General features: G+C 48.5%; 1 long non-coding RNA gene across 1 annotated transcript in view; it reads left to right on the plus strand.

Annotated features, from left to right (window-relative positions):
• Positions 1–23,112, plus strand: part of LOC147024048 (uncharacterized) — a 210,452-nt gene that overhangs the window by 46,818 nt on the left and 140,522 nt on the right. Inside the window, exon 4 of the long non-coding RNA XR_015060518.1 lies at positions 9,569–9,610. This is a non-coding gene — a long non-coding RNA (uncharacterized LOC147024048). The remainder of the gene's footprint in view (positions 1–9,568; positions 9,611–23,112) is intronic.

A 23,112-nucleotide genomic window follows, 5' to 3' on the forward strand; every position in this document is an offset into this window, starting at 1 on the left:
TTCTTGATCCACGAGAACTTATCGGGCCCATTACGTTTTTGAAATATCATGCTATACAGAACTATATCGTTTTTGGCCCACTATCTCTCAATGGTGAAGAATCACTTTAAAAATTAAATAACTCTCGTATGCAGATCTGGATCTGGATCTTCACCAAAATCTAATCAGTTCGTCCTTGTCACACACCAAAGTGTCCATCAAGTTTCATCTGGATCCGTCCACAACCATCAACATGTTGATGTTGAACCATCAACAGTTACGGAGATAGAGCGGTCGGAGAGAAAGCTTGATATGGAAGAGCAGAGTGAAGGAGGAAAGCTGTGCACAGTCAAACAGACAATCAGACAGAAAGGGGGTGAAAACATAACCTCCTTCACCTTTGGTGGCGGAGGTAATAAAAACAAATTTGTATCTGGGTGTGCATCCATATTTTCACCTAAATCTAAATGATTCGTCCTTGTCACACTCCCAACCTGTTCAACAAGTTTCATCCAAATCTGTCCATGATAACCTTTTGAGATACCTTGCTCACAGACAGATGGACAAACGAGGGTGAAAACATAACCTGTGTCCACCTTCGGTGGCAGAGCTAATCATATATAATGAAAGCAATTGAACTTATTTTTAGGGTTTCCTGGTCGTCCCGGATGCCTGGTTCAAATTAATCGCATTGCCTCAATGAAACCGTAATGGTCGACCTCTTTGGGGTCTAGCCCGTTGGATTACATGCCCAATTTTGTGATACCGTGTGGATTGGAAGTCCGAACCTGCCCATAGTTGCACCGATTAGGTGTCACACGTCTTGATGCCAATTAGGCCAAGTGAGCTTGATGCGTGATGCGGTCTGGATGTGCAGAGTCATATCCCGCAGCCAATTATTCCTCAATGGGTCTTAATGACTTGTCCAGAACCACCACAGCCAGAATTCACTGGAAGACCAAGTATGTTTTTAAATTACAAAAGTCACAGGGAGTGAAATATACAAGAAGCAACAGTACATAATAAATAAATGACAACAACACCTAACCCACTCCCGATTGCGTGACCACGGACCAAACAAACAATCGGGATTCCTTAATTATCCGAAGCTTTATGTCCCAGTCAGACACACCTCTATTCTCGCAGTCAACGTGTGGCACTCAACAAAATTCTTTCATCTCCTCTCCCTATCAAGGCTTGTGTACCCCAAGGCAATGTTCTGGGCCCAGCCCTCGTTCTGATCTTCATCATTGATCTCTCTGACTCCCTGGAAAGTCCTCTTTATCGATTTGCTGATCACTTCACCCTCTGCCGTGACATCCTTCATTTTTCATACAGGCATGCTGCAGCTTCTTCCCTCTTCAGATCTTGAAAAAAAAAAAAATGCAACCTGGTTAAACACTTTGAATGTCTTTAAGTCGTGACAAATCTCACACTCTCACTGTCTTTCTCTGAAAGGACTGTCTGGCAAACCCTCCTATCCATTTTCTGAACAATCCTCTTGAGGAAGTTCAGTCCTTAAAACTCCTGGGTCTCATTATCAGCCATGATGTTTTTTTTTTTGGGGGGGGGGAACCACATTTCAAAGTTGGCCTCCAAAGCCAATCGCTGACTCGGCATCCTCTGTTATACAAAGTCCTTCCTTGGCACACCTGAACTCCTATCCACCGACAAGGATTTCTTCCACAGCTTGATGGAGTACTGCTCTCCCCTCTGGGCAGGCTCCCCTTCCTCACATCTTGCACAGCTTGACGCCATGGAAATCAAGGCCTGGAAAATTAGAATTGTTTGTGATGAAGCTGAATCTATGGTCCTATCACTTCACCATCCCAGACAGGTCAGTGGTCTGTCTGTCCTCTACCACCTTTTTCTGGTCTTGCACCCTCTACTCTTTCCATGCTTTGTCCTACCCAGGTTTCTGCAGGGCTCACGAGGTCCACCCTCAACCCCCTTCTCTGAAACTACCTAAATCCAGGATCACTGCTCACCTCCAATTATTTGTTCCTCCTTTTTTCCCACCTGTGGAACCAACTTCCACATCTCTTCAATCGTATTCTTCTCTCCAGGTCTTCAAGACAGCTGTTCACCACCATCGCAGATCATCCCCAATCCAAAACCATGATCTTTTCTTCCCTCGTTAACCTCCTGTTGTGTCCTGATCCATTCAGTGTTCGTGCTCTTCCATGAGCCTTGACTATGTATACAAAAAAAAAGAAGGGAGTTGAGTTAAAATGCAAAAAAACCTGCAGGATGGGTCCACAGCGTCCTGGCAGGCAGTGGAGGTGAACATCTCTTTTATGGAGGTGAGAAAACAGAAAGAGACAGAGATAGACAGAGAGATATAGATAGATATACATATAGATATAGATAGCTATAGAGAGATAGAGATGTGGCTTTGGCTTGGTGGGAACGTGGCTTCCGCACGGCAGCTCTCAGCGAGACGCAGCTCTCTTCTTGGTCTCTCTACTTTGAAGTCCTTCGTTTCCCCCACCTTTATGCATTATGGCTCGTGCGTCACCTGATGACGCTGCACGCCCCTCCCCTCTCCCTCTCCATTTTACGCTGCTTTGGTTTGGTGGGCGGAGCGACCCCTCCGTGACGTCTCACCCCAAAGTTCTGAGGTATGCCTTTGCCACCAAAACCTGTTCCGCTGGCCTTGCGAAATGCTAAAAAGCACATAATGACAAATTACATGGGGTAAAAGGGTAAAAATGGGATCAAAATGTTTGGAAATTTTAGATACACACCTTGGGACGGGTGACGTCGTCTAACTCGATATAATAGTGACGCATATGTCTAACAGCATGAATGATTCAACTTCGTCTAGAGTCTAGACATTCATTTTAAGGAAATAACTGCTCTATATTAAGCATTATTAACCTGTAGGAGCCATTTTCACAACAATATTTCATTACAAAACGTTACAAAAATAAAAAAGTTACAAAAATATAAAAACAAAAGTTCCAAAAACAAAAAACGGTTACATCACTCCCATACGATGAGTCTTGTGACACCATTGCAGGATTCCCGAGTGCTACTTGGACTTATTGACCGTATATTGTGGTCATGATAGAGGCATACGTGCATGCGCTGCATATACCCCGAATTTTCCTTTTTGAATATTGTTTATAGTACTGAAAAATACAGGACAAATGGTATCCAGGGAAGGTATGAAATGGCATGTGGCACATTTGGGTCAAAAAATGGGACCATCCCATAAAATAGTGTTCCGCAAGCAAGTGGCTTGCTGTCGCTTTTCAAGTCATTCGTTCTAACGGAACACACACTTGTGTTTACAAAAACGACCGCCGTTGACTGATTCAAAATGATTGATGGCCATGTCTTCAATTCTACTGTCACAGAAGATATCAGTGAAAAATGCAGTTCCTACTTATGTTGTTTCTTCTACTTTTCATTCTAATTCTTTAAAATCTACAAACATGCAAACCCCCTTCACCTCCCTCCCAAAATGCACAGTGGCAGGTCCATAGAAAAGTTTGATGGGGGTTTCCTCCAAACTCACCATTTTTTATTTTTTTTAACAATGTTAAAACAGTTTAAAAACTAGAGGGGGAGCACTTGGTGGAGTGCAAAACCTCCTCCGCCAATACTACTGGGCCACTTAAGTGAACCTGATATCCTATTCATTGTCAGTCAAAACGGATCAGACTCTGCTAAACCACAATTGAATAAACTAAACTAGATCGACGTGCATGTAGAAATGCCATAAAAAAATCGAAATTTTTTTGAAAAAAAAAGGTGCAAAATTCCTTTTTTTTTTTTCTCTAACAAATTTGGGGGGGGGGGAGGGGTTGGAAACCACTTAAAAAATTTAGAAATGCCAAAAAAAAATTCAAATGTTTTTCAAATAAAATCGAAATTTTTTTGAAAAAAAGTTGCAATTTTTTTTTCTCTAACAAATTTATTTATTTTGGGTTGGAAATCACTTAAAACATGTAGAAATGCAAAAACAAAAATTCAAATATTTTTTCAAAATGGCCGCCATAGCGGCCATATTGGACTTTGGACCAAGTCCAAAATCTAATGGCATGATCCTTGGACCATACCGAATCCCCCCACCAAGTTTCGTCGAAATCCGTCCAGGAGTTTTTCCGTAATACTGTTCACAAACAAACAAACAAACAAACAAACAAACAGACAGGTGTGAAAACAGTAACCTCCATCCATCTTCGATGGCGGAGGTTAACAATGTTAAGGCTCGTATAAGAGCTAACACACAGAACGTATAACAAGGGGAGCAGGAGACAAAAGGGACGGGAGAGGGAAGCACAAAACAGTGGGGAATAGACACATAAGGTGATCGGTGCAAGGGAGAGGGATGGGGCAGGGTACATGGAGTAAACAAGATGGACACAACAGGGACTTTCAGGAAGGAAAGCAGGGAATATGAAGGAGGTGGGTTTGGGGTGGATTAACGGGGGTAGAAAAGATCATGGTTTTGGATGGGGAAAGATAAGAGGTGGTGGTGAACAGTTGTTTTGAAAACCTGGAGGGAAGAGTGGGATTGAAGAGAGAGTGGGAGTTTGTTCCAAAGGTGGGGAAAAAGAGGAATTAAATAGTGAAGGTGAGCAGTGATTCTTCATTTTGGTAGTTTAACCAGAAGGCAGTTGCTGGAGGACCTTGAGCGCCCTGCGGAAATATGTGTGGGACAGACAGCAGACAGTGCGAGGGTGGGGGAGGTTGGAGAGGAGACTGTAAAAGACAGGAAGACCACCGATCTGTCTGTGGTGAGAGTGCGAGACTCAAAGACTCAGCCTCATCAAGGGAGATACCAATGATCTTCAATGCCTTAATTTCCACAGCGTGAAGCCAAGAAAGGTGAGAGGCAGGAGCACCAGCCCAGAGGGGAGTGCAGTACTCCATCAGGCTGCAGATGAAAGCTTTGTACTTGGTCAGGAGCTCAGGTGTGCCAACGAAGGACTTTGCACGTTGGAGGATTCCCAATCGGCGAATAGCTTTGGAGGCCAGCCTGGAGATGTGGCTTTCCCAGGAAATATCATAGCAGATACTGAGACCCAGAAGTTTGAATGAAAGGACTTCTTTCTTTTCCTTCTTTCCTTTAGGATGAGAAAACTTTTTTCCCCATTTCTTTCTTTCGTTTCCTTTTCCTAATACCCTCTGTAGCTGCTGCTAATGCAATCAATTCATTAGCCCATGCACATGAAGCGAAAAGTGGGGTTAAGTAATCGGTCATGTATGTAGAACGTACGTGGCTGCATTTTGTTATTCCCTTTTCCCTTCCATTGAAGTGCCCGCTTGGCGAGCGATAAGTAAGCTACTTGCAACGGAACACACCCATGGTCAGCTTGACGTTCAACCATCTGATCCCACCAACAATCATTCTTTGAAAAAAGAAAGAAAGAGAGAATTGAACCACTAAACTTCATTCCCCAATTTGTATTATTCATTCCTCCAAATGCTTACAAAAAGGTTAACCTCTTGAACATGTGGTGATCAACCAGATGCATAATAACAACGGTGCCCAGACCATGCTTAAACACACCTGTTTCATTCGAGCGCTTTAATACAACATGCATACCATCAAGAACAATTATGTGCTCTTGTACAATGCATGTTGGTGATCATTTTACAATATTATAAACTAGCAGTGATCGATAAATTATGGACAATAATGCCTTGAGTGCATTCATAAATAAACCGTCACCAGGTGTACATTGCATGCACACCTGAGTCCTTCTGGTGCGGAATAAAAAGTGGACTCCAAGGAGCCGCAACCTTCTTTAATCTCAGAAGCACAAATTGTAAGAAGTACTTTTTGATGAAATTTGTAATAACAGCTATATATAAAGCATATAACACTGACTGTGGTGGTGCCATAAAGCAGGATTTTGGATTAGCCTGTGAACAAGGTGCCATGCACACTCAGAGGAAAGCCTGTTCGAAAGTTTTATTAATTCTATTTATTAATAACTTTGACGGTGGCGATATTAAATCAGGTGCCACACTATATCACGGATTATTGTGGATTCTTGACGGCCGATTGTAATATCCTTTAAGCATATTTGCCGCGTGCCAGTAATTGATCAGGTGGGATAGTGTCCCAAGGCTGTGTGGCAGCGTTATCAGCTTTGTGTGTGAGTGCACAATGGGCATTCAAAAAGGTTTGAGGAATGATGTCGTCACAATAGTCCGAGATGCGCCAACTTTTTATTCTTATTGTTCACTTTCGTGTTGCCTTGATTCAAATGCAATTGCTAAATTTGGTCTGCAAATTGTCCGTGCCAGGAAAATAGGAAGCTGTCAGATTGCTCCTTCACCCATGTCTTGGTTGCTGTAGTCGTCTCTGTATCCAATGGTGACCATGCAGATGCGATGTAAAATCCTGAAACAGATAATAGTCAATGGGGGACAGATCCGGGCTGGACGGGGATCAGATTACGCGAAACTGCCATCGTGAATGACTGTCTGCGCAACACAAGCATTGTGCATAAGCCTGTTGTGAAGGTTCCACCTGCATTGTTGTTTCGTATGCAGCCGGTGGCTGCTGGTTGCATCGTTTTCTGGAAGCGCAGCTGTGCTGCTGATGCAGTTCCCCTGTTTCCAGTAATCTGGTACTCATTTTGCCGACCTCGGAAGGATGACAGGCTGAGTCGACCCATCTGGTGTTATTTCAATGGCACCCTAAGATGTTAAACCAGCCACTATAACCACTCAGCCAACACCAAGCTATCCATAAGCATGAAAAGCATTCAGTCAATATCCTTCAGTGTTTGTAAAAATTTGATTTCATAACATGAATTTTCCACGAAGTTGGTGTGGAATGTATATGGAGATGTTTCTTGTGATTGTAATTTTTGGAGGTGTATCATCAATCAGCAGGATGCTCTTGACATCCAAGAAAAAGAAGGCCATAATCTTGCCAAATGAGGGTTGGGTGTGAAATTTATTGTGTTGAGGTGTTCCCTTTTGCTTTCATTGCATGCATTCCAATTGGATTCAAGATCCAAGTTGTGAAGACCACATTTGTCGCCAGTTACCAGACGTCTGATAGCTAGTCTGCTGGATATGCAGTGAAGAGATTCGAGGAGAGCCATCTTGTTTGGGACCTTGGACATGTCGAAGCATTCATGGATGATTGTTAAAACACTGCCTTGAGAAATTCCAAGTTGTGTGGCTATTTAGGCAGCTTTGACATGGTGATCTCCCCCCTGGATGGCTTTGAGGATGGGTTTTGAGGGTTGTGGAGTAGCGGCTGAAACCCGAATCCCATCCAAGTTCCTTCTGATTACTCCAATGCAGTATTTCGTCTTCCGTTTGATTAAGTTTGTACCATATCCTGATGCTGTGGGACTGTGCTTCCCTGCTGATGGATCTCTGGTAGCTTGTATCTGTTGCTGCGTTCGAGCCTGTGGAGTAACTGCTGAAATCTATCTATCCGGGTTCTTCCCAACATGGTTGTTCATTGTTCCCTTCACATTTCTTTTTACTTTTTCACATTTCTCTTTATTATCCCCCGTTGGACCGCCGTCGTTTTAAAAAAGAGACCCTGTTTGGTCTTGATTTTCGTGTGCGTCCTTGTGTCCGTGCGTCCATAACCATATGTCTGACATGCATGGACCAATTTTACTCGTACTTGGTAAAAAGATGACACATGTTGGTATACATATGCATGTAATTTTTTTTTTTCAAGTTCAGATCCAAGATGGCCCACTGGCGGCCATTTTAGTTATAAAAAAAACACAATGTTGAACACGTCCTTGACCATTTCTCGGACTTGCATTTACTGCTGTTGTTCAAACTTTGCACACAGATGAAGAGTGATGGTTTACAAATGCACGCCGTTTTTTTCTTTCTTCGAGATCAGATCCAAGATGGCGACTGGCGGCCATTTTCTTACTTTGATGTGTCCCCAACCATTTCTCAGGCAGGCATGGTCCGATTTTATTCAGATTTGGCACAAGCACATTGCAGGATGGCGTACACGTGTCCCTCACTTTATTTTGGGATCTGATCAAAGATGGCCGACTGTGACACTGGCGGCCATTTTAGGTTTACATAAATATGGGCCATCCCTTTAACTCCGTCCGAACAGAAAAATTACAAAAACGGGGGCAATGACATTTTATGCCTTTTTTACTTGTGCACTCTAATTCTTGCTTTTTCTTTGTTTCTCTCTTTCTTTATCTCTCTAAGCGAAGGAGAAGTGAATTCTTGCAAAAAATTTTATGCATGGCACACTTGGCTGCACCTGGATGGGTTTGAGGGTTGTGGAGTAGCGGCTGAAACCTGAATCCTATCCAGGTTTCTCCTGATGACTCCATCTTTGCTCTTTATTTATTTGGGTTCCTTCTGATTACTCCATTGCAGTGTTTGGTCTTCGTTTGATTCCATGATTAATACCTTGAACTGCAACAGCAACAAGATTGTGAATCGGTCAAATCTGCCTGCCATCCCGACCCGGGGTCATCTTCAAAGTATTCACATCCACGATTAAAGTCAGCCGTCCATTTGCTTATTGTAGAACATGAGGGTGACCTTCCGCCATGCGTAGCCATCATGTGTTGTGGATTTCTTTGAAGCTGCACCTTATTTGCATAAATATTTGATGGCACCTCTATGCTCACTTTTTGTAATATCCATCACCACATGACGAAGCCAAATTCTACATCATATATTATGAAAAAAGAAATAAACTGTTAGATTTATGGAATTGATGGAATATAACAAGTATGTATGTAAGAGTATAATGAGGAAAAATTTGCAGGTTCTCGGATGCCAACAAATTGTGTGTGTGTGTGTGTGTGTGTGTGTGTGTGTGTGTGTGTGTGTGTGTGTGTGTGTGTGTGTGTGTGTGTAACTCTCATACTTAGCCTGCATTAGAATGCATGGAGAGTAACTGAAACTATTGCGGATAGTAGTTGTTTGCTGCTGTATGAAAAATAGACATCGTCTACTTCCTTCAAGATTTTAAAATATATTTAACCCAATCGGTGCTTATTGGAATGGACAAATAAATGTTATTCTCATCCTACATGCTTTACTTTTACAACAATAATACCTACTGCTCCATTATCCCACACCACAAATGCCAAACCCTCTGTAAGATGAGGTACACATGTGGATATACATCTGTGGAGGGGTGCATAGTTGGCTGAGAGAATGGCTTGGGGGTATGGATTGGTTTATTTTACGGTGCAGGTTAACGTATGCTTTAATGGTGCATGGTTTATGGTTTGGTTCAGGTGTGAATGTGGTTAGATTTTGAGTTGAAGTAGTCGTTTGCTTTGATGAATTGTCGTCGAAGGAATGCCTGGGTGGAGGTAGGTTGAAAGAATTAACATTTGTAGACTGGGAAATAAAATGTGCATCAGTGAAAATACTGGTGAATTTTTAAACCTTATCGCTGTCTTTATACCCAGTCCCTAATGGTGGGCCCTTAGTTCTCCACCGGAGGGAGGCGCTACCATTCTTGCCTTTCTTGGCTGTCATGGGAATATCCTGCTTTATAGTGCTTGGAGCTTTAAAAATATCTGGAAACTCCTCCATTGACTCGGATATATATTTTTTAGACATTCACAAGGTCTCTCTCTCTCTCCCTCTCTCTCAGCTTCCCATGGACCACCTGGTTTGCTTCTGTCATCCATTTGAGGTTAGTTTGCAATAAACCATTTGAGATACGCTTGCTATAAACTATTTAAGGTTCGCTTATGATAAACTATTTGTTCTTTGCTTCTGTTAAACTGATGGATGTTCATTTGCTGTGAACTGTTGTTGGTTCACTTCTGAAAAACTATCATTTTTTTGCTTCATGCTTTAAACCATTTGAGGGTCACTTACAGTAAACTATTTGAAGTTCACTTGCGATTTAAACTGATTAAAGAAAGCGTTTGGGGTCCACCTACCTGGTGGCGTTTGGGGTCCGCCTGCCCGGTGGTGTTTGGGGTCCACCTGCCTGGTGGCGTTTGGAGTCCACCTGCCTGGCGGTGTTTGGGGTCCGCCTGCCCGGTGGCATTTGGGGTCCGCCTGCCTAGTGGTGTTTGGGGTCCACCTGCCTGGTGTTGTATGGGGTCCGCCTGCCCGGTGGCATTTGGGGTCCAGCAGCCTGGTGGCGTTTGGGGTTCGCCTGTCCCACGGCGTTTGGGGTCCACCTGTCCCGCAGCATTTGGGGTCCGGCTGCCTGGGAGCGTTTGGGGTCTGCCTTGCATGGGAGCGTTTGGAGTCTGCCTTGCACGGGAGCGTTTGGCGTGCTCTTTGCCCGGGAGCATTTGGGGTCCGCCTTGCCTGGGAGCGTTTGGGGTCCACCTTTCCCGGGAGTGTTAGGAATCCGCCTTACCCGGGGGTGTTTGGGATTCGCCTTACCCGGGAGTGTTAGGAATCCGCCTTACCCCCAGGGGTGTTTGGGATCCGCATTACCCAGGAGCATTTGGGGTCCGTCTTGCCAGGGAGCGATTGGGGTCCACCTTGCCCGGGAGTGTTTGGGATCCACCTTGCCCGGGAGTGTTTGGGATCCACCTTGACCGGGAGTGTTTGGGATCCACCTTGCCTGGAGCATTTGGGGTACTCCTTGCCTGGGAGTGTTTGGGGCCCGCCTTGCCCGGAAGCGTTTTGGGTCTGCCTTGTCCGGGAGCGTTTGGGGTCCATCTTGTCTGGGAGTATTTGGGGTCCGCCATGCCCAAGAGCCTTCGGTGCCACGTTGGCCTGCCCGAGAAGCTGGTAGCCTTTGGCGTCGCGTTTGCTTGCCCAAGAGCGTTTGGGATTCTCTTACAAAAGCGACCATTTTGGTGTGCATGCTTTAAATAATTTCAGGTTCCCTGCGCTAAAACATTCGAGGTTCACTATCCATTGGTGTTAACCATTTGTACTTCACTTGCTTTCAACTGGTGTGAGGTATTTTTGCTATCAATGGAATGAGGTGCACTGTAAACCATTTGCTGTTTGTTTGCTGTCAGCCATTTGATTAGACAGTGTTAAGAAACTCTTTTAACTTTGTTTTGTGTAAATCATCTGTGCTTTGCTTTTTGGGAATTGTTTGAAGTTCGTTTGTTCTCAGGCATTTGAGGTTCACTTTCCAAAAACGGTTTCATGTTCACTTATTTGGAAGTTTCACTTGGACTGTAAACCTTTTGAGGTACGCTTGCCCTGAACTGTTTAATGTATGCTTCCTGTAAACCATTTGAAGTGTTCCCTTGCTGGAAACCGTTTGAGGTAGGTGCCCCCTTACCAGAAACCATGTGAGGTGCTCCCTTGCAGGAAAAAACGTTTGAGGTGTTTCCTTGCCAGAAAAACCATTTGAGGTGCTCCCTTGCCGGAAGAAACCGTTTGGGATGCTCCCTTACCGGAAAAACCCTTTGAGGTGCTCCCTTGCCGGAAAAAAACGTTTGAGGTGCTCCCTTGCCAGTGAAACCGTTTGACGTGCTCCCTTGCCGAAAAAAGAGGTTTGAGGTGCTTCCTTGCTGGAAAAAAAAGGTTTGAGGTGCTCCCTTGCCAGAAAAACCGTTTGAGGTGCACTCTTTCCGGATAAACCATTTGAGGTGCACCCTTTCCGGATAAACCATTTGAGGTGCACCCTTTCCGGATAAACCATTTGAGGGGTTCCCTTGCCAGAAAAAAAAAAAAACAGGTTTGAGGTGCTCCCTTGACGGAGAACCCTGAGGGGCTCCCTTGCTGGAAAAACCCTTTGAGGTGGTCCCTTGCCGGAAAAACCGTTTGAGGTGCTTCCTTGCCGGAGAAACCCTTTGAGGTGCTCCCTTGCCGGAAATAAAGGTTTGAGGTGCTCCCTTGCTGGAAAAACCGTTTGAGGTGCTCCCTTGCTGGAAAAACCGTTTGAGGTGTTCCCTTGCCGGAAAAAAACCATTTGAGGTGCTCCGTTGCGGGAGAAACCAATTGAGGTGCTCCCTTGCCAGAAAAAAAACTTTTGAGGTGCTCCCTTGCCGGAAAAAAATGTTTGAGGTGCTCCCTTTCTGTAAAAACCCTTTGAGGTGCTCCCTTGCCGGAAAAAACGTTTGAGGTGCTCCCTTGCAGGAAAAACCCTTTGAGGTGCTCCCTTGCCGGAAATACGATTTGGGGTGCTCCCTTGCCGGAGAAACCGTTTGAGGTGCTCCCTTGCTGGAAAAACCCTGAGGTGCTCCCTTGCCGGTAAAACCGTTTGAGGTGCTCCCTTGTGAGAAAAAGAACCGTTTGAGGTGCTCCCTTGCTGGAGAAACCGTTTGAGGTGCTCCCTTGCTGGAGAAACCGTTTGAGGTGCTCCCTTGCTGGAGAAACCCTGAGGTGTTCCCTTGCCGGAAAAACCCTGAGGTGGTCCCTTGCCGGAGAAACCGTTTGAGGTTGTCCCTTGCTGGAGAAACGGTTTCAGGGTGGTCCCTTGCTGGAGAAACCGTTTGAGGTGCTCCCTTGCCGGAAAAACCCTGAGGTGCTCCCTTGCCGGAAAAACCCTGAGGTGCTCCCTTGCCGGAGAAACCGTTTGAGGTGCTCCCTTGCCGGAGAAACCGTTTGAGGTGGTCCCTTGCCGGAAAAACCGTTTGAGGTGCTCCCTTGCCGGAAAAACCGTTTGAGGTGGTCCCTTGCTGGAAAAAAAACGTTTGAGCTGTTCCCTTGCCAGAAACCGTTTGACATTGTCCCTTTGCTATATATACTCTTTGAGGTCACCTTTCTGTACAAACCTTTTGAAGTTCCCTTGCTATGTAAACCATGGAGGTTCATTTCCAAAAAAACATTGGAGGTGTATAAAAATTTAGAAAACTACTCTCAAAACATATATTTGGAAAATTTCTGAAAAAAACATTTAGGGGGAGTTAGTGTGACAGACAGACAGACGGACAGACAGAAAGGCGGAGCTATTTCTGGTTCGGGCTCGGAAAATTTGGGCTCAAATCGTCTCTTGTGGCAAAGCCAGTCAATGACTTGGCATCCTCCCTTGTACAGAGTTCTTCCTTGGCACACCTAAACTCATATCCACCTGACAAGGCTTTTATCCACAGCTTGATGGTCTACTACTCCCCCCTCTGGGCTTACTCAGCTTGACTTCCTGGAAATCAAGGCCTTCAAGATTGTTGGAATCTCCCACGAAGAAGCTGAATCTATGTGCCTATCACCTCGCCATCTCAGACATGTTTGTGGTCTCTCTGTGCTTCCTTTCTATTGCTTCCTTTCTGGTCTTGCACCCCTGCTCTTTCCATGTTTGACCCCATCACCCTCCATCCCTCACCCCAGGTTTCTGCACACATGGTCTACCATTAACCCCTTCTGGTGAAACTACATAAATCTAGGATCACTGCTCACCTCCACTCATTTGCACAGGAATGCCACAAAACGTTGTGGCAAGGTGTTTTCGTGTTCATCGGAACACCATACAGTCACTCGGGAGACGTTATAAACAAACTGTCAACATCAGAGACCGTCCACGTTTTGGGCGATCATGTGTGACGTCACGTTGGCAGGATAACCATATCTGGCTGGTGCACTTTAGGAATCTGTTCGAGACAGCAAGTTTGGCAGCTCTTAGCATCCCTGGCTTGTGACCAATCAGTGCCAGAAATGTCATGAATCGGCTACGCAAGCACAACATCCAACCACGACGACCAGCAGTGCATCCGATTTTGTTGCCACGTCATCGGCTTGCCCACCAAGCTTGGTGTAAACAACGTCTGAGGCCATTAGCCATTGTCCGTTGTTGTGTTAATCAACAGGAAGGGGAATGTTACGCTGATGCATGGTGTTGTGCAGCGTTCGTTGTTCGGCAGTGAAAGAGTGATGCTATGGGGAGGCAACACCACTCATCACAGAAAGCAGTTGGAGGTCGTTTACAGCAATTTCACAGGAATTCGTTACCGTGATGAGGTGTTGCCTCCCGTTACTCCATCCTCACGTCCTCCCGTCCTCCATCCTGTTACCGTTACTCCATCCTCACGTCCTCCCGTTCCTGCAGGTTTATGGACGTCGCATCACACTTCAACAGGACAGCGCATGCCTTGATGTCGCACGAGTCGTCACCTACTTATCGCACAACAGAACATTCCCACACTTCGCCGGCCAGCTGTTTGGTCTGATCTTTCTCCTGTAGAAAATGTGTTGGATGTGCTGTCTTCAATACCAACCGGAAACGTTGGCCCAACTGCTGTTGGCCTTGCTGCAGATCTGGATTGACATCCCTCAAGCCTTCTTCAACAATCTTGCATCCTCAATGAGGCGCAGTTGCCAAGTGTGTGTGTCAACGCAAATGGCGGTCACACCAGACACTGAGCTGTTAACTGACTTTTGACCGCACTTCTCTTTAAGCCTCTGGAGACATGTCTTCCACACGTGTGTTGACATTCTCATGTCGATTTCATGTTTATCAAACACTAAATATTGATATGACCAAACAACGTGATGTGTTTGTTTTCCTTTCCCATTTCACAGAGGTGTAAATGTGCACAGGAACTTTTTTTTTCCACGAGTATATATTTGGAAAATCCCTTTTAAGGCATAGGTTAGAAAATCCCTCTTGAAGTATATTGAGAAGACCCTGTCAAAATGTGTAAAAATCTCTCATTGTTTTTTTTTAGAAAATCCCTCCCAAAGTGTTTTTAGAGTGTATTTAGTAAATCCATTTCACGACCTATTTGGAAAATCTGTCAAATCGTGTTTACGTAATCCTTCTCAAATCGTGTTTATGTAATGCCTTTCAAAACGTGTTTATATAATATCTTTCAAAAGGTGCATAAAAAAAAACATAATCTCTCAAAATGTGTTGAGCAAATCCATCTCAAAAAAATGCTTTTCAAAAACCCCTCTAAATATCCCTGGGAAAACATCAAGCAACCCTCACCATGTCAACAAAAATCACTTTTAAAAACATCTAAAGCCATTCTAAACGTTATAAAATCAACATCAAAATGAATAACATCCACATGCCTGGCCTTGGCTTTATGGTGAGGGTGGTGGGCTGGGGATCCGAAGATCCTGAGTTCAAATCCCCCTTGGCTGTTTAATTAATACCAGGTCGGTTTGACTCGGCCTGCCATCCTTCTGAGGTCGGTAAAATGAGTACCAGTGAATTGGTAATTAGAGGGCACTGCAGCAGTGGCACAGTGGCACCCCCCAGAAAATGATGCAACCAGCACCACAGGCTGCTCATGATAGCAAGCTTTGAGCATCTAAAACTCCCTCTCAAAATGTATAAATATTTATCTCAACACCCGATGAAACTCAGTCAAACTTTTGTTGCTCTCGATCAGTCATGATTTTTCTTGGGCAAATCACATAATATATCTAAGTTTCTACCTGACGCAACCCTGATCGCCTCTTACGACACAGGGATAATATATATATATATATATATATATATATATATATATATATATATATATATATATATATATATATATATATATATATATATATATATAAATATATTGTTGCGGATTCGCGCCCGCCGGCGTGCGGACGGCCACGTAACTAGAATCGCGGCACGTCGCCCACCGGACGGACAATCCAGTCGTGACCCTCTCGGACTAACGCCGGGAACCAGTCACGGGTGGACCTTTCGGTCTCACCGCGATCGAGCCAATCGGCCCCCGCGTGGGATAGGGTTGCTCGCCAAATTCGACCTACCTAAGTACCCACACGGAGGGTAGACCGGGCAATCGCACCTCGCCGCAGGTCGACTTCGGACACGGGCCATTTAAGCGACCCGTTCCGTACTATCGGGATAACCGAGCGGTGTTATTCGTCGGCCTCGACGGTTCGATTAATTATCGGGCGTCTTAGCCCACGACCAACCCTTTACGTGAAGCAAGATGGGGATTCAATGAAAGAAATGACGAAGCGAAGCGGGAAAACAGTTCAATAATAAGCACATTTATTTCGCGATGAACGGAAAGCACACATATACAATTCCACCAAAAGCACATGGAAAAGAAGAAGACAAAAAGCAAATGCAACAATGCAGATCTATCCGACTACCGGGCACTCGGCAACACTTATACAATTTTACTTCACAGACGGTGCCGACAACACATATTCCCAAAGCAAAAGGAAAGAGAACCACCCTCCAGGATGACGGGGGTAGGCGGGCCTGGGGCCGAGACCGTGTCGGGCCTACCCGTCTGATGATGAGACGCGGAGCGGCGGTGGTGCCTCAACTCCGCGGGCCTCGCGGACAGTGTCTGGTAGGGGGTGGGAAGGGGGTCCCCTTTGTCGCACTATCTCAGCGCGGGGGGGAAACAGGAGGGGGTTGCTGATGCTCGGGGAAAGGAGGATTTCACAAAATCTCGGATCCCGCGATGAGCGTCTCCACCACGACCTCGGTCGCGCCGCCGGCCTTTCTCTCCGCAGTTCCCCGAATCCGACGCGAGCACCCCCTCGTCCGCCTTCGCCGCCGCCGCCTCTCCACAGCTCCGTCCTCTTCACTCCGACTCCGCGAACTCCCAACTGCGAACTGCTAACTGCGAACTGCGAACTGCTAACTGCGAACTGCTCTCTTCTCCACTTCCAACTCCGAACTCTTCCTCCTGCGAACTCAACTCTTCCTCCTGCGAACTGAACTGCCTCGACTGACGAACGCGGCCCCTTATATCCCCCGTGGCCTCGCTCCTTCATCTTTGACCCTCTGCCTCCGACCTTTCACCTCTCTTGCTGGCTCCCCATTGGCCCGAGGAAAAGTGGGCGTGAATGCTTTTTGATCCATGAATTTGCATATAGCGACCGCCCTCCAACGCCCTGGAGGCGGGGCCAAATCGCCCCTCGCTCACCGATTGGACGGAACAAAAGTGGGCGTGAGTCGTTTTTGATCCGTTTTTCTTCGGAGAGTCCGCGATGCTTTTGAACACGCTGCACGGTGCGCGCCTTACACGAGTCCAGCATCGGTGCCCACGAGTGGCGCGAGATGACGGTGATGCGATGGTGGTGAGTTGTGACGGTAAAGGTCGTGGCGGCTGTGGTGAAGCGGCGTTGTGGTTGGTGGTTGTTGTTGTGATGGCTGTTGATACGTGGTTGGTGGTGGTAATAATGGCGGTTGGTCCAAAATAAAGATAGTAAAAGAAAAACGGCTATCCTGAAGAGTCGCAGCCCCCATGAATGACATTTATTCCCTCTAGACAACGGGTTTGGGCCTAACTACACATATACTTACCGAGATATCTCACCTAAGGGACCTGAATGGTGGTTTGTGAATTTCGTCAACCACAACACTACCCCCTCCCCTTTTTACAGACTCGTCCCGAGTCGTCAAATTTTCGTGTGCCAGCATGTGTAGTTTTCCCCTAGTACATTTTACCTACGGATCCCTGAGTGCGACATTCATGGTATTCGTGTCCCCAAAATAAATAACCTGAGGGCTGAGTAACTACCTAAACAAACTCACTCACACGGACGACTTAAATAAAATTGCCGGCGCTAAGACAAACATGCCGGGGGGTGCACTCATATTTGCAGTACATCTTAACCTTAACTTACAAATTTTACACTAAACCATGGCCCAGGATCAATGAACTCTGCAAAAGAAAAGCAGTTAGCAGGGAGCCAGGCTGCTCGCATGCAGTCTCTGGCTCAAAACAATGCAGGTGACAGGGAACGTGGCTGGCTGCTCACACGCAGTCCAAGGCCTTCCCTTTTGAACTGAACGCAGTGAACCACAACGGTGCATGGGCTGCACAAATGCAGTCTCCGTGCCAGCTCAAGTGGCACACGCAATGAACACACGAATGGATGGATGAATGGTTTGAACTGAACGCAGTGAACCACAACGGTGCATGGGCTGCACAAACGTAGTCTCCGTGCCAGCTCAAGTGGCACACGCAATGAACACAACGGATGGATGGACACAAACACGGTGCACGGGCCGCCACTGCAGGCCCGTGTTGTAGCTGCCAACAGGGCAGTTCTCGCAGCTTGCAAACTGTTGCCTTGCGGATCCTGGCGCACATGGAAATGAACAGGGGGGGGGGGGGCAAAGCAAAAATTGAACGGGGCTGGTGTACGTGGGCAGTGGGCATGGCATGGCAAAGGCAGCAGGCAAACACAGCCTGCAGGAGAAGGCCGCTGCAGGCAAACACAGCCGACAGATGAACTGGCCGGCACAGGCCTTGAAGAAAAACAGCCAGCCGGCAGATGAAGTGGGCCGGCACAGGCCTTGCAGCACAGCAGCTGCAGATGATCCGGCCGGCACAGGCCTTGCAGCAACACAACAGCTGCCGATGAAGTGGGCCGGCACAGGCCTTGAAGAAAAACAGCCAGCCGGCAGATGAAGTGGGCCGGCACAGGCCTTGCAGTAACACAGCCAGCAGATGAAGTGGCCAGCCTTTGCCGTTCAGTGGAGGTTGGTGGAGGGAGTGCGGTGGTGCTGGCCACTCGGAAGGCGGGCTCGGGCCTACCCTACGGTCTCCCTCCCAACCTATCGCCTTTGCCTGTCACTGTACATACCCACTCCCTTAATTTGTCAAACCCCAATTTAGCCCCAACTTATTTTTTTGTTGTTTTTATTTTTACTTCCCCACTAGAAATCGTCCCCTAACCCCCTGGACTGTCCTTGTTCGGCTAACCTATCCTGTCACCTAGCCTACTCCCAACCCCTACGTTCCCTTCCCGGAGGGGAATAAGGGAGAGCTAGCGTCCTGTGTCGAGGCCCAACGAAGCCTCAGGATGGCCTCCCCAGAATTCGGCGATCTATAACCAAAGTGGGTCCAGCGGCCCACAACGACAGCGAGGGGATGGATGGTGCGGAGGGGTACATCTCCTAATCTACCCTAACCATTTAACTGTTAAACTACCCCGGGGCTTTCAACAAGCGCCTCTCGCTTAAACTATTGGTTCTAACAACCCAGATTCCCGTCGCCTGTGTTGGTGTCCTCACAATTTCGGGCCTCGCCCCCCAATTTTCTCTCCGTGCCCTCACACGGTCTCATGGCTGGGACACGTGGCTCCCTTTGGCAGGCACGACCCTCTGCCGAATCTCCCGCTATGGCACCCCCGGGCACTACACTGCCTCCGAGCCTACCAGCTCCCTAACACCGGGGAGTGCCCCCCATGGCACCTCCCCTGAAACGCACACGTGGCAGGCTGGCTTCCCAGGCCCCTTTCCGAGGGTCACCCTTGCCCACAACACTGCCCACGCGGCTAATGGTGCCCCGGGCCCCCGCACCAAGCAGGCGCACCCGTGCCCACTACGCTATCCCGGCCCCCCATGGGCCCTTGGCCTACCACGGCCGACTAGCCTGGTGCCCGGGGTACCCACTCAGCGATACTCACCTTTCGCAGCCACGCTCCCAGCCCGTCAACAGGGCTCCTGCACCCCTCCAAATGGGTTTCGAGCCTACTTTCCCACCAACAACAAAACGACTTCCATTTTTCAATTTGACTAACCCAGCTAACTCACTCTACACTGACCCCGGGGTCCCTTGGGCGGGAGTCACTCCTCCCCCCAATCACTCATCGCACCATGCATTCCCCATTCGCTCCATACACACAGACCCGCTGGCCTCACTCACTCAACATGTACACGTACTCACCTCACAACCCACCACTCTTCAACACACACACCGCTGAACTCTGCCATCCTTCTATCTGCATCCCCTAACTAACTCGTGCTCTCACGTCGTCCCTTAAACTACAGCACGTTCCTTTTAACCTACGTAGCTAAGCTACGTCCCCTCTACACATTCACAGGTCTGTCACTGTCTCCTAATCTCTTTAATCAATTTCCCCACCTAAATCTGGCTACAATCCCTCTAACTAATCCATTCCACGGACTCCATGAGGACTTACCCCTGCCCCATGAAGTCGGTCTAACTAAGCTAACCCTTCCCCCTAACTAGTTTCCTTCCTGTGCCCAGGCGTAAGGGGGTCTTCCACCCCTTGCCCAGGAATCCTGTGCACCCGAAAGTGAGGCTTGTTTTTTTTTGTTTGTTTGTTTTTTTACATGCGCAGCACCAGCGCGGCAACTCGCACACTTTGCACCTGCCCGTGACGTCATGCAGCTGCACGTGTTCCTCGTCCCTCCTTGGACGGTACCATCCGGCAGGGATACCCCTCCTGCCGGATTCCAACCCCACGTGCAGCCATGACGTCACCGTGCGCACAAAAAAAACACAAGCCCCACGTCTCGAGGGGTTCCCCACGCGAACACATGTGCTTTGCCCGTTTGAGCTTAACACACACGATCGCGTGGAGAACCCGTCCGGTCCAAATCCGAAATCCTGCCTAAACTTTGTCCGTCCGCGGGATCGGCAAATCCACCGCGTGCGTTTCCGGACCGGGACTTCACTCTCGCAAGCGAGCACGTGGTGGTCTCGTGCGTTGCACAGCACGGACCTCGTGCTCGCGGCTGGGTGAATCCGGCACGGTCCCCGAAACAACTACAGCCGCTACCCGGCTTTCTTTCCTCACATGTCGCCGTCGTCGCCATTCGACACACGCACTCCCGCGTGTTACGACGCTCACACTCCATTCCATCACATTCACCCCGGGAGACGCGGCTGCGTGCTCCCGCATGCCCACCGACATCTCCCTCACATACCGCTCTCACACACACGGTCTCCCTTGCATAACCCATACCACTCACACGTGGTGCTCCATTCATACAAACCACTCCACTCACACCCGCGGGGGCACTCATCCGCGGTGCCTCATCCACACTGGCCGTTTCATCCACACACACGGCCTCACTCACACAGGGTGCCTCACCCACACACGCGGGGCACTCACCCGCGGTGCCTCATCCACACACCGCGTGCTGGGAAGCACGTACTCTGGCACCATCGCCACCACACCACTCACACACGGGGTCGCTTCCACACACGGGGACGCACTCACGCCTTGCACCACACACACAGGGACAACCACACTGGGGATTTGTGTCCCCACAAGGGTCTCCGGAGCCTCTATACCCCCCAAGCTCTCCGTGCACCTGTTCACAGCACCCGTCCCCTCAACCTCGCAAAGCACGACCGAACTCACCTGGTCGTGACTCGCCTCAAGGGGGCATACTCCCTCCCCTCGTTCCTGGAGGAGGCCATCCAGGTGCACGCACTGGGTCCCCACACGCTCCGCGAGCTCACCCCCATTATCCTCCACTACCTCCGTGTGTGTGTGTGCGTCACTTACCCCGTCTTCATCGTGCAGTCTTCCCTCTATCGTTCCTATCTCCCGTGTCTCTGCCAACTCTTCACCCTTTACCTCCCTTGTCTCCACTATTATTTCCGTTGTCGTCACCTCGTGTCTCGTCTCGCACGTTTTGGTCTCTCCATTTAATTTTTCCCTTTCGGTCACCGTTGCACCCCCTCCCAGTTTGTTCGCTTCTACACGTGGAGTCGCCATTTTGATCTCCCTGGTCACGGCCTTCATGCCCGCCTGCAGGCATCGGCCCATGTTCTGCGTCTCACCCCACAGCTTTTTCGTTTCTTCCCTCATTTGCTGTGTATTCGCATCCAACTTTTCGTTCATTTTTTCTATTCCGGCATTCCAGTAATCCAGTTTGTCATTTATGCTCTGCGCGAGTTCCATAATCTGCCGCATTGTCACCTGCCCTGGCCACTCCCACTGACTACATTTAGTGGTGGAGTTATAATAAAAAAACCGACTAGATGAACGGCATCGATGCCTTTCCCAACCTTCTGGTACGGGTTTCTCTTGCACGGTGATCTCGTCCTGAGCCATGGATTCTACATTACTATTACACATACCTAATCCACCCGGCACCCGCTCGCCTTGAGACACCATCTTGCTTCTCTTAAAGGGTTAATTTAGCTCGCTCGTAATTTGGAGGGAATCGGGGGTCGCTCCTCTCACCCCTGGACCGATTCCCGTGAATTTAATTGGAGACAGGAGAGCCCGTTGTCCCGTTCTCCGATACCAGTGCCGCGAGGAGGGCGATGAGTTTATATCGCACGACCTGACACCAGTGTTGCGGATTCGCGCCCGCCGGCGTGCGAACGGCCACGTAACTCGAATCGCGGCACGTCGCCCACCGGACGGACAATCCAGTCGTGACCCTCTCGGACTAACGCCGGGAACCAGTCACGGGTGGACCTTTCGGTCTCACCGCGATCGAGCCAATCGGCCCCCGCGTGGGATAGGGTTGCTCGCCAAATTCGACTTACCTAAGTACCCACACGGAGGGTAGACCGGGCGATCGCACCTCGCCGCAGGTCGACTTCGGACACGGGCCACTTAAGCGACCCGTTCCGTACTATCGGGATAACCGAGCGGTGTTATTCGTCGGCCTCGACGGTTCGATTAATTATCGGGCGTCTTAGCCCACGACCAACCCTTTACGTGAAGCAAGATGGGGATTCAATGAAAGAAATGACGAAGCGAAGCGGGAAAACAGTTCAATAATAAGCACATTTATTTCGCGATGAACGGAAAGCACACAAATACAATTCCACCAAAAGCACATGGAAAAGAAGAAGACAAGAAGCAAATGCAACAATGCAGATCTATCCGACTACCGGGCACTCGGCAACACTTATACAATTTTACTTCACAGACGGTGCCGACAACACATATTCCCAAAGCAAAAGGAAAGAGAACCACCCTCCAGGATGACGGGGGTAGGCGGGCCTGGGGCCGAGACCGTGTCGGGCCTACCCGTCTGATGATGAGATGCGGAGCGGCGGTGGTGCCTCAACTCCGCGGGCCTCGCGGACAGTGTCTGGTAGGGGGTGGGAAGGGGGCCCCCTTTGTCGCACTATCTCAGCGCGGGGGCGGGGGAAACAGGAGGGGGTTGCTGATGCTCGGGGAAAGGAGGATTTCACAAAATCTCGGATCCCGCGACGAGCGTCTCCACCACGACCTCGGTCGCGCCGCCGGCCTTTCTCTCCGCAGTTCCCCGAATCCGACGCGAGCACCCCCTCGTCCGCCTTCGCCGCCGCCGCCTCTCCACAGCTCCGTCCTCTTCACTCCGACTCCGCGAACTCCCAACTGCGAACTGCTAACTGCGAACTGCGAACTGCTAACTGCGAACTGCTCTCTTCTCCACTTCCAACTCCGAACTCTTCCTCCTGCGAACTGAACTGCCTCGACTGACGAACGCGGCCCCTTATATCCCCCGTGGCCTCGCTCCTTCATCTTTGACCCTCTGCCTCCGACCTTTCACCTCTCTTGCTGGCTCCCCATTGGCCCGAGGAAAAGTGGGCGTGAATGCTTTTTGATCCATGAATTTGCATATAGCGACCG

Source organism: Eptatretus burgeri, chromosome 7 (genome assembly GCF_056783735.1).
Source record: "Eptatretus burgeri isolate ZD-2024b chromosome 7, Ebu_testis_v1, whole genome shotgun sequence".
Classification (NCBI taxonomy): domain Eukaryota; kingdom Metazoa; phylum Chordata; class Myxini; order Myxiniformes; family Myxinidae; genus Eptatretus; species Eptatretus burgeri.